At 37.4% G+C, this 15163-nt stretch overlaps 1 protein-coding gene and 1 pseudogene across 3 annotated transcripts in view; one reads left to right on the top strand and one right to left on the bottom strand.

The window, feature by feature from the left end:
* Positions 1–15163, bottom strand: part of KLHL28 (kelch-like family member 28) — a 33825-nt gene that overhangs the window by 16032 nt on the left and 2630 nt on the right. The window contains exon 2 of one of the 3 annotated variants that reach the window (XM_010836120.1): positions 4870–4954. The exons of the other annotated variants lie outside the window; for them this stretch is intronic. The gene's annotated coding sequence lies outside the window, so the exon portion shown is untranslated. The remainder of the gene's footprint in view (positions 1–4869; positions 4955–15163) is intronic. 3 annotated transcript variants of the gene reach the window in all.
* LOC104985775 lies at positions 8483–9492 on the top strand (annotated as a pseudogene).

Consider the following 15163-nt stretch of genomic DNA (forward strand, 5'->3'; position numbering starts at 1 on the left):
GCTTTCTAAGGCCCCGTTGACTTCACATTCCAGGATGTCTGGCTCTAGGTGGGTGATCACACCATCGTGATTATCTTGGCTGTGAAGATCTTTTTTGTACAGTTCTTCAGTGTATTCTTGCCACCTCTTCTTAATATCTTCTGCTTCTGTTAGGTCCATACCATTTCTGTCCTTTATCGAGTCCATCTTTGCATGAAATGTTCCCTTGGTATCTCTAATTTTCTTGAAGAGATCTCTAGTCTTTCCCATTCTCTTGTTTTCCTCTATTTCTTTGCACTGGTCGCTGAGGAAGGCTTTCTTATCTCTCCTTTCTATTCTTTGAAACTCTGCATTCAGATGCTTATATCTTTCCTTTTCTCCTTTGCTTTTCACTTCTCTTCTTTTCACAGCTATTTGTAAGACCTCCCCAGACAGCCATTTTGCTTTTTTGCATTTCTTTTCCATGGGGATGGTCTTGATCCCTGTTTTCCATACAATGTCACGAACCTCCGTCCATAGTTCTTCAGGCACTCTATCTATCAGATCTAGTCCCTTAAATCTATTTCTTACTTCCACTGTATAATCATAAGGGATCCGATTTAGGTCATACCTGAATGGTCTAGTGGTTTTCCCTACTTTCTTCAATTTAAGTCTGAATTTGGCAATAAGGAGTTCATGATCTGAGCCACAATCAGATCCTGGTCTTGTTTTTGCTGACTGTATACAGCTTCTCCATCTTTGGCTGCAAAGAATATAATCAATCTGATTTTGGTGTTGACTATCTAGTGATGTCCATGTATAGAGTCTTCTCTTGTGTTGTTGGAAAAGGGTGTTTGTTATGACCAGTGTGTTCTCTTGGCAAAACTCTATTAGCCTTTGCCCTGCTTCAATCCACATTCCTAGGCCAAATATGCCTGTTATCCCAGGTGTTTCTTGACTTCCTACTTTTGCATTCCAGTCCCCTATAATGAAAAGGACATCTTTTTTGGGTGTTAGTTCTAAAAGGTCTTGTAGGTCTTCAAAGAACTGTTCTAACTTCAGCTTCTTCAGCATTACTGGCTGGGGCATAGGCTTGGATTACCATGATATTGAATGGTTTGCCTTGGAAACAAACAGAGGTCATTCTGTTGTTTTTGAGATTGCATCGAAGTACTGCATTTCAGACTCTTTTGTTGACCATGAGGGCTACTCCATTTCTTCTAAGGGATTCCTGCCCACAGTAGTAGATATAATGGTCATCTGAATTAAATTCACCCATTCCAGTCCATTTTAGCTCGCTGTTCCTAGAATGTCAGCGTTCACTCTTTCCATCTCCTGTTTGACCACTTCCAATTTGCCTTGATTCATGGACCTGACATTCCAGATTCCTATGCAATATTACTCTTTACAGCATTGGACCTTGCTTCTATCACCAGTCGCATCCACAACTGGGTACTGTTTTTGCTTTGGCTTCATCCTTTCATTCTTTCTGGGAGTTATTTGTCCACTGATCTCCAGCAGCATATTGGGCACCTACTGACCTAAGTTGCACAAAACCTTAAGTGCTATGAATACAGCACTTGTCTCATTCTCTTCTCATGATCCTCACTTTCACCGGTTTCATTCTTTCCATAATGACCTTTCACTCCAATAAAGCTCATGTAATTACAACAGCTCAATATAAGTATTTTCTTACCATTTGCCAGATTTTGTCTATAAACTTTCTCCTCTCCCATCTTCTATCCAATTCCAATTTTGAAAAGGCTAGGTCACAATTAATTTCATCTGAAAGTCTATCAACATTTAGGTACTCAATTCCTTTACATGCAATTAATTAAAAATGGTGTCTTGTGAAACATATCCCTCTCTACTCTCATTTGTCTGATTTAACAAGGAGATGTTATTCAGAATGAAAAGTGAGCAACAAACAGGAAACTGAATGATACAGAAAATAAGAGTATGAAAAAGGACACCTGTTTAATACAATGAGACAAGAAAGGGAAATAAAAGGTATATTGATTGGAAAGAAAGAAACAAAACTATCTTTGTTGGCAGATGACATGACTGTCTATGTAGAAAATCCAAAACAAAAAACCCCCCAAACACTGAAACTAGGAAACAATTATAGCAAGTTTGCAAGATACAAGGTTAATATACAAAAGTCAATTACTTTTCTATAAAGCATCAATGAACAAGTAAAAGTTGAAATTTAAAACATATTATCATTTACATAACACCTAAAAATTAAAATACTTATATATAAATCTAACAAAATATGTAGAAGATCTATGAGAAAAAGTATAAAATTCTAATAAAAGAAAGCAAAGAACTAAATAAATGGAGAGATATTCCATGTTCATGGATAAGACTCTCAACATTATCAAGATGTCGATTCTTCCTGACTTGCACTACGGATTCAACGTAATCCCAATCAAAATTCTAGCAAGTTATTTTGTGGATGGTGAAAACTGATTCTAAAGTTTTCACAGAGAGACAAAATACCCGGAATAGCCAACTCAATATTGAAAAAGAAGAATAAAGTCGAATGACTGATACTACCCAATTTCAAGCATTATTATAAAGCTATAGTAATGAAGACAGAACGGCACCAGTGAAAGCGCAGACAAATAGACCAGTGGAACAGATCAGAGAGTCTAGAAACAGACCCACATAAACACAGTTAGCTGATCTTTAACAAAGCAAGAAAGGCAATACAATGGAGGTCTTTTCAACAAATGGAGGTGGAATGGATATCCACAAATAAAAAAATGCAACTGCACACAGTCCTTTCTTATATCCTTCAGAAAAATTAACTCAAAACGGATCACAGACCTAAATGTAAAATGCAAAACTACAAAACACTTAGAAGATAACACAAGAGTAAATTCTAGATGACCTTGGGTATGGCAATGATTATTTTTAGATATGACACCAAGGCACAATCTGTACAAGAAAGAATGGTAAGCTGGACATCCCTATTAAAAACAAAACAAACACACATACATTCACTCACGTACAAAAAACCCACAAAAACTTCTACTTTGGGAAAAACTTGTCAAGAGAATGAGAAGACAAGCCCCACACTGGGGGAAAATATCTTTGAAAACCACAACTGATAAAGAACTATTATTCAATTAAACAAAGAACTTTTAAAATTAAACAATAAGAAAATTAACAACCTGATTAAGAAATGGATTAAAGACCTTAACAGACACCTCACCAGAAAAGATACAGATAGTAAGTAAGCAGATGAAATGATGTCACAGGTCATCAGGAAATTGCATATTAAGACAACAATGAAATACTACCTCACACCTATTAGAATGGTTAAAACCCAGAACCCTGAGAACACCCAACGTGAGGGACAATATGGGGCAAAAGGAACTTTCATTCATGGCTAGTGGGAATCCAAAATTGTACAGCAACTCTGGAAGACACTTTGATAGCTTCTTATAAAACTAACCTGTATGGTTTTATAAGTGACTTCCCTGGTGGCTCAGACGGTAGAGCGTCTGCTTACAATGCAGGAGACCTGGGTTCAATCCCTGGGTCGGGAAGATCTTCTGGAGAAGGAAATGGCAACCCACTCCGGTATTCTTGCCTGGAAAATCCCACGGATGGAAGAGCCTGGTAGGCTACAGTCCATGGGGTCGCAAAGAGTCGGACATGACTGAGCGACTTTACTTTCTTTTCTTTCTTATAAAACTAAACATACTCTTATCATACAATCCTGCATTCGCCTTCCTCAGTATTTACCCAAATGAACTGAAAATTTATGTCCACACAAAAACTTGCACGTGGATGTTTACAGCAACTTTATTTTGAAGTGCCAATACTTGGAAGCAACCAAGGTGTCCTTCAGTAGGTGAATGGGTAACTATTAAACTATGCTACATCAAGACCGCAGAATATTATTCAGTGCTAAAAGAAATGGGCTGTCGAGCTCCTAAAAGACACAGAGAAAATGTCTTATCAGGTAAAAGAAGCCAACCTGACAATGCTATACACTGCAAGAGTCCAATTATATGATATTCTGGAAAACGTAAAACTATAAAGACAGTAAAAATATCAATGGTTGCTAGGGGTTTTGGGGAGGGAAGATGAATAGGCAAAGCACTCAGGACCTTTAGGGCAGTGAAATTACTCTATATAACACTATAATGGTAGATAGGTATCATTATACACCTGTCCCAACCCACAGAATATACAACACTGAGAATGAACCCTAAGGTGAATTATGGACTTTGGGGGATAATGTGTCAATATAAGTTCACCTATTGAAACAAACACACCACTACGGTGGGGGACATGGACGATGGGGGAAGGTATGCTCGTGCTGGTGAAGGGTGTAAATGGGAAACCTCTGTACGTTCCTTAATTTTGCTGTGAACCTAAAACTGTACTTAAATCTTTTAAAAAGTAAATCAAGCAGGAAAAATAGGAGATCTAGCTACTTTATAAGTTCATACCTCTCCCAGACTAAATAATTACGTCCTACGATATTTAAAAGAACCTGTGAATGAGACCCCTGAATCATTGCCAGTGCCACAAGACTAAAGACTATTTTAAAAAATAAGACAGTAATATCTACTAACATCTTGGAAAGGATAATGTTAATTTTAGATAACACTATAAAACAAATTATTAACGAGTTGATTTGTGAATATTGAGAAGATGATGTAGTGATTTCTAACACTAGGATGGACGAACTAACAAGAAGATGTGTCACAGATGAATCCTGGGGTTTCTTTTTATGTATTTGAAAGACTTGCAGATCAGAAAAATACATGATATTTAAAGACATGATTTTGAGAACAAAACCAGAAGTATAATAAGCTAGTTCAGTTAGTTAAACTAGCATGTGGTTGGATAACCACACTACAGTATACTACTTAATGGAATGAGGTCTACCTGGAGGGAGGTTTCTGCTGGTATGATGTAAGGCCAAGATGAAGATACTGGGGGCAGGCCCTTCAGCTGTGCAGATGATACAAAGCTGCAGAGGACAACAAATACATCAGCCAGTAAAACATGTATCCAAAATGACCTGACATCTAACAAGAAGGAATTTAAGAGGGATAAATGTTAAGATTCTATAGTGGATTCCAGAACAACTATACAAGTATAGAATAAGAGAGAAAAGACTCACCAGTTGGATGCGAATCTTAGGGAGGTTTAATGTGCATTGATAGAACTATAATACATAGAACTAGAGAGGAGACATTCCACTTGGCTCTCCAAATGTCAGACCATATCTGGAATACAGATTTGGGGTACCATCCTTTAAAAGGAATCTAGGCAAAGTAAAACAGCTGATAAAGAGAAGAACTTCAAGACATGTATTATGAGTATGGAGTCCTTTAAAAAAAAAAAAAGGAAATCTGAGAGCTGTGTGAAAAACCAAAGGGTGAAAGTTACTCAATAACAATAATACAGAATTGTTTTGAGGATTAAATGTGTTTATACATATGAAGGGCTTAGAATAGTGTCTATCATTTAGTAAGCTTGTGATAAATATTATTTTATTCATTATTAAGCTATTACTAGTGATTTTTTTTTTACATTGTCCGCTTAAGAGGTACTCTGCTTTTTACTTTGTACCATCTCTTACTATTGGGTAAATCTACTTGGTACCACTGACATCTCGGACTACATAAAGTATTAAAGAATTGTTGATTCTCAAAATAAGTTAATAAGTTATTGGTTAGAGCCATTTTTAGTGTAAGAAGAAATCATACAGTAATAGATCAAAAATTAAACTAATTTTTGTGTACCCAATTGAAGACTGGCAAATTACCATTAACATGATATGAAAGTTTAACACAATACTGATTTGTAAATAAACACATATATGTACACATGCAACACACAAAAACACACATTTGGGTAAATATGACACATATCCAAATATGCAGGACGGTACGATTTTAAGAAACTGGGCTCTGGAAATCAGGCCCCTTGGGTTACAATACTGTCTGTGCTATTTCATAGCGATGTGACCTTAGTAAAGTGATCTTAAAGTCTCAGTTTCCTCATCTGTAAAGCACACACAAAACGGTACCCATTAAGTACTTGACGACTGTTATGTACTACTTATTATCTTCCTGAGGAATATTCAGTTTTTGCCAGCTAAAACCATGTGACTCCCTTCCATGCTCACCAAAAAACGAACGAAGCTGACTTACTGTCAAATGAACAAATACAAACAGGTCAAGGCCAAAGCCTGACTAATCTGACCAGAAAAGATACAGTAAGCCACTTCTGTATTTAGACAGTTTATTACTCATAGACAGTAAAAGACTAAGCTCCCTGGATCCCTGCCCTACACACCAAAAAGGAAAATGCATACAAAGGAGGCTGGATGGCAGCAGCAGTTCTGCATCCCACAGCTCTGCTACGTGAAAGTCCCATACCTCAGCACACTCGCGTGTGTTAGTTGCTTAGTTGTGTCTGACTCTGCAACCCCACGAACTGTACCCGCCAGGTTTCTCCGTCCATGGAATTCTCCAGGCAAGAATACTGGAGTGGGTTGCCATTTCCTTCTCCAGAGGATCTTCCCAGCCCAGGAACTGAACTCAGGTCTCCTGCACTGCAGGAAGATTCTCTACCGTCTGAGCTAGCAGGGAAGCCCCATCACTCTGGAAAGGTAAAGAGAAACAGCATCATGGCAGACTTCCAGGGGAGACAGAGAGGCACGCAGGAGATGGCCTTGTAGCAGTTCCTTAAGGACCTTCCTCTCTTGTTCCAAGACTCAGGTAAGCTTCAGTCCCACAGTCCAAGCTTTTGCCTATGTGTATACATGCAAGGTCAGAATACCATGACGAAGCAGTTTCCCTATACTTACACCCTTCATTGTATTTCTCCTTTTTTCTCTCCAAAATAATAAAAATGATCAAAGTTTTAAAAACCACTCAAGGAAGGATACTGGTAAAGATGACATACATTTTTAAAAGAACACCCATACATATTTCTATCATTGGACTGGATACAAATGACACGATGTCCACTCCCTTTAAGAACTACTGAGAATGAAGTTTAAGAGATTATATTCTTATAACCAAAATGATTTGAACTACGAACTTTAAAAACAGTAAATACAGGGAACTTAAAATGAATTACGTTGAAGATTTGTCATAACACATCAATTTTATTACTTTAAATTTGACTTCTCTCACTCAAGAAATTTGACTTTAGAGAAATTCACAGAATTTTAAAAAGAGAAAGCTTTAAAACAATGGTTCTCAAAATATGATCCTTGCACTAGCAGCATCAGTATCACCTAGGATCTGCTAAAATGCAAATTCTTGAGCCCAAGCACACACCTAACCTAAGGATTCAGAAACTACAGAGAGGAAGGAACAGCAATCTGTGTTTCAAGAATGTATTAGCATTCTTATGCACGTTAATGTTTTAAAATCAGTTAAAATATTTCCAGCACAAGTGTAACTATTTAAAAATTATTGCAAATTATAACTGTACCTCCTTCAAAACTATGAATTACAACTGTGACTATACTTGGTTCTTATTTACCCATAAATGGCTAAAAATAGCTCACGGAAGCAAGAATTCCGAATCTTCAAAACCTGACCTTTGCCAGCTTTACACAGTTTCATTTATCTTATCAATAACCTTGTGCACAATGAAAGGTAAGTACCATGGAAAACAGGAAAGAACAGTGAGTCAAAGTGTGCATTTCAGGGCCAGAGAGATGAATGGGTTCAAGTCAACATTTGACTACTTAGTAGCTGCAGACTTTAGGCAAATTACTTATTCTAAACTTGAACATTCTCATTTGTAAAATCTGTTGTGGATTAAATAGAATGTTTGGTTTGGAGAAACAAATCAGTGGAGAATAGAAAATACAGAAATAGATAATTTAACATGAACATTTAGCTTATGACAAAGGCAGCATTTCAAAATCAGTGAGGAAAAGTGTGACTTTCAAGTAAACATGTTGAGATAACAGAATAGCCACAAGAAAAAAAGATAAAATTAGATCCCTTCCACATATCTGGGACTTCCCTTGTGGCTCAGAGAGTAAAGCATCTGCCTACAATGTGGGAGACCTGGGTTTGATCCCTGGGTTGGGAAGATCCCCTAGAGAAGGAAATGGCAACCCACGCCAGTACTCTTGCCTGGAAAATCCCATGGATGGAGGAGCATGGTAGGCTAGTCCAGGGGGTCGCAAAGAATCAGACATGACTGAGCCACTTTACTTCCACATATCTACGCCAAGATAAATTCCTAACGGATCAGAGGTATAAATGGAAAAAATGAAAATATACAAGTATTTGAATAAAATGTGTGAATCTCTCTATAACTTGAGATTGAAGAATAGTTTCCTAACTATGGTACAAGTGAAAAGACAGGTTAGATTAATTACATTAAAAAACTTTGAATAGTTAAAAAATTCATAAGCAAAGAAAAACATGTGAATAAGGTTGAGAAAAATATTTATAATATATATAAAGATGCAACATCAAAAAATAAAACATTCCTAAAATACTCTAGCACTATAAACAGTCTAAAGAAATGAACAGGAGGTTAAAAAATATATGGTTCTTAAGTATATGAAAAATTCTTCAACTTCATTTGTAATCAAATGCATTAAAACTATATGGAGGCCTCTTTTTGTGCCCAGCACAGCGATGGCTAGAGGTCCCAAGAAGCACCTGGAGCCTGTAGCAGCTCCAAAAAACTGGATGCTGGATAAACTGACTGGTGTGTTTGCCCCTCATCCATCTACTGGTCCCCACAAGCTGAGGGAATGTCTCCCCCTAATCATTTCCCTAAGGAACAGACTTAAGTATGCCTTAACAGGAGATGAAGATTTGCAGCAGCGTTTCATTTAGGTCAATGGCAAATTCGCACCAATAACCTACGCTGTTGATTTTATGGATGTCATCAGCATTATTAGACTGGAGAGAATTTTCGTTTGATCTATGACACGAAGGGTCGCTTTGCTCTTCATCATATTACACCTGAGGAGGCCAAGTGTAAGTTGTGCAAAGTGAGAAAGATCTTTGTGGGGACAAAAGGAATCCTTCATCTGGTGACCCATATGCTCGCACCATCCTCGCCTGATCCCCTCATCAAAGTGAAGGACACCATTCAAATTGCCTTGGAGATGGACAAGATTACTGGTTTCATCAAATTTGACACTAGTAACCTGTGCATGGTGACTGGAGGTGCTAACCTGAAAAGAATTGGTGTGATTACCAACCAGAAGAGCCATCCAGGTTCTTTAGATGTAGTTCATGTGAAAAATGCCAATGGCAACAACTTTGCCACTTGGCTCTCAAACATTTTCATTATTGGCAAAGGCAACAAACCATGGATCTCTCCTCCCCGTGGAAAGGGTATTTGCTTTACCACTGCTGTGGAGAGAGACAAAAGACTGGCAGCCAAACAGAGGATGGATAAAATGATCTCCATGTGACGTGACTGGAAAAGTCTTTGTACTTAATTAAAGGCTTTCCTTGTGGCTCAGCTAGTAAAGAATTGGCCTGCAATGCAGGAGACCTGGGTTTGATCCCTGGGTTTGGAAGATCCCCTGGAGAAGGGAAAGGCTATCCACGCCAGTATTCTGGCCTGGAGAATTCCACGGACTGTATAGTCCATGGGGTCACAAAATTAAAGAAAATATCACCAAAAAAAACACCAAAGACAACTATGCTGCTGCTGCTGCTGCTGCTGCTGCTAAGTCGCTTCAGTCGTGTCCGACTCTGTGTGACCCCATAGACGGCAGCCCACCAGGCTCCCCTGTTCCTGGGATTCTCCAGGCAAGAACACTGGAGTGGGTTGCCATTTCCTTCTCCAGTGCATGAAAGTGAAAAGTGAAAGTGAAGTCGCTCAGTCGTGTCCGACCCTCAGCGACCCCATGGACTGCAGCCTACCAGGCTCCTCCATCCATGGGATTTTCCAGGCAAGAGTACTGGAGTAGGGTGCCACTGCCTTCTCCAAAAACAACTATATGGAGTTATTAATAACAATGCTTTCCTGACAATATACTTTGGTGAGGCTATGAGAAACAAACACATTCATCCATCCCGGAGGGAACGCTGAATGATAGAGACCTCTGGAAATAGATCTGGAAAACTTAGCAAAATTACATTTGCATTTACTCATTAATCTAACAATTCTACTTCTAAGAAATTATCAAAAAATACACTGGCAAAAATATAAAAAGACAAATGCATAAGGCTAATCATTACAGGTCTATTTGTAAAAGCAAAACAATAATACCTTATGCTTTTTACTTTAGTATTTGAGAGACTAAAAGGCAACAAACCAAGAATTTTAAGCTCTAATGCCCACCAACGAAAGGGTGGGTGAAAGAAACCCCTGGCACATCCACACAATGGAATACTATGCAGCTGTGAATGGGAATGAGGAATCTCTGTATATACTACTCTGCAGGGTCTTCCTGATCCAAGCATGGAAGAGACGTATGTGTACAGTATGCCACTATTTATTTAAGAAAGGGGGGGTTTTACAAATATATATACCCACTTATTTTTTTTTTAAGGAAATATAACATGGTATATTTTTAAAAGGTTACCTAACAGAGGAAGGAGAGAACAGAGTGGAGGGGATAGAGATAAAGCTACACATCTTTGAACATATCTCAGTTTTACAGATTTGACTGTGGAATTAAGGTAGTATTTTACGTAATTATAAAGCAAAATTAAACCTTAAAAACAACAATTTGAAAATAAAAGGAAACAAAGGAACTCAATGTTCAGTTAGTAGCCTAACCATATTATACCAAGTAACTTTAGTAATTTGATGGGCCATCCCTAGAGAGGTATGCCTTAAAAAATCTTATACCACTTCACATAGTTGGTGAAGATGTTATCTGTGTTCTGAAATGGTTACTGTGCACTGCCATGGTGCATAATTATCTGACATTTCTAACTCTATCACCCCTGGTCATCATTCGTGATCTGGGATTTTTAATCTTTAGTAAAGGAGAAAAGAGATAAAGTCATAAGCCTGAGATATTAGACATAAACCCTGCAGTCTGATTTTTTAATATTTTATTTATTTGGCTGCTCTGAGTCTTGGTTGTGGCATATCTGATCTTTATTGCATCATGTGGGATCTAGTTCCCTTACCAGGGATTGAACCCAAGCTGCCTGCATTGGGAGCGTGGAGTCTTAGCCACTGGACCACCAGGGAAGTCCCTGTAGTCTGATTTTGAAGTAAAAATAACAGAATAAATATATATATATAAACAATATTATACACACTAACTATATAAATTATGCATATAACAAAACACGTACAAGATACAAATGTATAAAATGTATAATTAAGAAAAAGATAAAATTATATTTTTGAGCTGTCAACTGAAAAGGGCTAGGAATTATGACCAACCCAGTAACACAGAGCACTCCTAGCACCAGATGGGGTCCCTAAATATTGTTTCCCTCTAAGGAAATAGAATTCCTTGGACAAACAGCTGATTCTAGACCTAAGACAGAAAACGTCAAGATAAATTTGGAATCATTACATAGTAGACAGCAATAAAGCTATCAATGATGACTAAGGTCATAAAAAACTTTGGAGCCAAACTGAACAGGCCTTCACTAGTCACAGATGGGACAACCTGATCATCCTCTGTCGTAACTGCAATTGATTAAAACATAGCAGACACGCTTAAATCCATGAGTTCATAATGATAATACAATTATGCTAATTTTAAACAACTGATCACTACTAGAAGATACTAATGAATCAACTCATTATTTGAAACCAAGCAAATAAAGGGAAAGAATCAAGCATTTATCATAAATCCTAAAAGATGATGCCGTGAAAGTGCTACACTCAATATGCCAGCAAATGTGGGAAACTTAGCAGTGGCCACAGGACTGGAAAAGGTCAGTTTTCATTCCAATCCCAAAGAAAGGCAATGCCAAAGAATGTTCAAACTACCGCACAATTGCACTCACCTCACATGCTTGCAAAGTAATGCTCAAAATTCTCCAAGCCAGGCTTCAACAGTACATAAACCGAGAACTTCCAGGTGCTCAAGTTGGATTTAGAAAAGGCAGAAGAACCAGAGATCAAATTGCCAACATCTGGTGGATCAAAGAAAAAGCAAGGGAATTCCAAAAGAACATCTACCTCTGCTTCATTGACTACTCTAAAGCCTCTGACTGTGTGGATCACAACAAACTGGAAAATTCTTAAAGAGACAGGAATACCAGACCACCTTACCTGCCTCCTAAGAAATCTGTATGCAGGTCAAGAAGCAACACTTAGAACCAGACATGGAACAATGGACTAGTTCCAAATTGGGAAAGGATTACGACAAGGCTGTAGACCGTCACCCTACTTATTTAACTTCTATGCAGAGTACATCATGTGAAATGCCGGGGTGGATGAAGCACAAGCTGCAATCAAGATTGCCAGGAGAAATATTAATAACCTCAGATATGCAGATGACACCACCCTTATGGCAGAAAGCAAAGAGGAACTGAAGAGCCTCTTGATGAAAGTAAAAGAGTGAAAAAGCTGGCTTAAGACCCAACATTCAAAAAACTAAGATCATAGCATTCAGTCCCAGAACTTAATGGCAAACAGAAGGGGACAGAATGGAAACAGTGACAGACTTTATTTTTTTGGGCTCCAAAATCACTGCAGATGGTGACTGCAGCCATGAAATTAAAAGACACTTGCTCCTTGGAAGAAAAGTTATGACCAACCTAGACAGCGTATTAAAAAGCAGAGACATTACTTTACTAACAAAGGTCCATATAGTCAAAGCTATGGTTTTTCCAGCAGTCAAGTGTGGATGCAAGAATTGGATCATAAAGAAAGCTGAGTGCTGAAGAATTGATGTTTTGGAACTGTGGCATTGGAGAAGACTCTTGGAGTCTCTTGGATTGCAAGGAGATCATACCAGTCCATCCTAAAGGAAACCAGTCCTGAATATTCATTGGAAGGACTGATGCTGAAGCTGAAACGCCAATACTCTGGCCACCTGATGCAAGGAGCTGACTCATTTGAAAAGACCCTGATGCTGGCAAAGACTGAAGGCAGGAGAAGAGGACAGCGGATGAGATGGCATCCCCGACTTGATGCACATGAGTTTGAGCAAGCTCCAGGAGTTGGTGATGGATAGGGAAGCCTGGCATGCTGCAGTCCAGGGGGCTGTTAAGAGTCAGAAATGACTGAGCAACTGAACTTCCTATATTAACTGTACAAGTCGGTTACCAAGCAGATGAGGGTAAGTTTTTCTTTATACAAGCACCCCAGTTTTTAGCGAAGGAATGATAGAATATCATCATTTCTCAATCTTAACGAAGTAACGGAGGCAGGCATTGGTTATGAAGGGCTGCTAACATCACAAAAACAGAGACCACCAGACAACAGGGCCTTCTGACAGAAGATCATAATACCACCTATAACCCACCACACACACACCAAAATCAAACGAAGTCAGTAGACTTGATCCAAGTATTACTTTATAAGAAATAGAGAGAAAAGAAAAGCATTTTAAACCATAACAGAAAGATGCAATCAGCAAATGTTAGATAAAATTAGACTCAGACTTTCCATAGTCTACAGCAACTTCACAATTTTAGATTCTGAAACCAAGCTAATAAAGGTCAAGTTGTGAGTTATTATACTTAATTGACACCTAAGCTACAAAACAGTGGTGCTGAAATCAGTTGGGAGGCAATTATCTGCTATAATAAGAGCAAATAAATGGTGACGAGAAACAAGAATTGTTTAAATTTCTTTTCCACATTTCAGTTCTCACAGAATTCAAGTAATTATGGCATATAATTTTTTTAATTTATTTATTTTTTAATTGAAGGATAATTGCTTTACAGAATTTTGTTGCTTTCTGTCAAACCTCAAGAGGCATATAATTTTAACACTGAACCTATGGAACAAGGTGGCATATTTTCCTTTTATCTGAGATTGACTTTCATTATATCCAGAGAAACAAAAGTAAAATTAGAAGCCTGTTATACAAATCACTCACTGTACATAGATTCCAAAATAATACAGAAGAAAGCAAGTCCCCAAAGCCATTACCACATCCAGTAAAAGCTCGAAGTTATAGAATTAACCCATCTACTGAAAAACTGGTTAGAAAAAACGTGATATTCTGTTAATTTATAAAGATTAGTGCTTAAAATGCAACAGGTTTTTTTATTGTTTAAAAGTACAGTTTTTGACTTGAAATGAACAGTGGATTTGGGACTTAAATCTAAGTAAATGAAATATAACACTGATACACAGTAAGAAAACCTGTTTAATTCTATATGGATAAAAATAAGCTCATAATTTCTTAACCTTATTAAAGTTCTGACTCAAGCAAGAAACCAAAAAGCCTCAGAACAGAAACTCAAAGAGGAAAATGAAAATACATACAATCAAATAATACACAGTAATAGATATGAATGATTAACGATGGAAAAACCTAATTTTATCCTAGTTTCAACATTCTCCTCCCTCAAAACTTCTCCAAAGCTCTAAGCAAATAGCTAAAATGACTAATTTCAGTAATTACTTTCCAATGGAAACACCCACAAAATGTGCCGTAGTACAAATGTAGATGATGTAACCTCAGAAAACTGTTGTGAGGATTAAATGAGTTAATATTAAGTACTAAGCAGAGTGTATGGCACATAGCAAACACTCAATAGATAATAGTATAATTATAATTACTTGTTAATGTCAAGAGCACTTTTCATTTGCATAGCATTTCTTCACAATAACTTCTTAAACTATACAAAATTCTTAACAGTTTACAGAATGCACTTATTTCCAATATCCCTACATGTCTGTAAATTTGAGTAAGAACGAGGAAAAAACTATAGTGGTTAATCCAACCAATATATATTTTATTCTGACTGTGGAAATAAGGAATGTTTTTAGGGCAACTGTGTTTATCTTAACTTCAGTTCAAAAAACTAAGGTATGTATCACACATTCTTATAACCCATTAATTTAACTAAACTTTCTTGAAATTATCTTCAAATTACTATTTTAACTTTTTAAAATCTGAATTTGCTATTTGCAATGTATTCTTAATTACTCCTTTTCAACTTTCAGAGGTGTACTATTAATATACCCAATAATACCCAAGTTTAGAGACTTCTAATAGATGTATAGTTAATTTGGTAATTCTCTCGCATGAGGTATAAGCTTCCATATGCTGGTTATTTAATAGATTTGCTACATA

The sequence above is a fragment of the Bison bison genome, unplaced genomic scaffold, assembly GCF_000754665.1.
Source record: "Bison bison bison isolate TAMUID 2011002044 unplaced genomic scaffold, Bison_UMD1.0 scf7180017864061, whole genome shotgun sequence".
Lineage (NCBI taxonomy): Eukaryota > Metazoa > Chordata > Mammalia > Artiodactyla > Bovidae > Bison > Bison bison.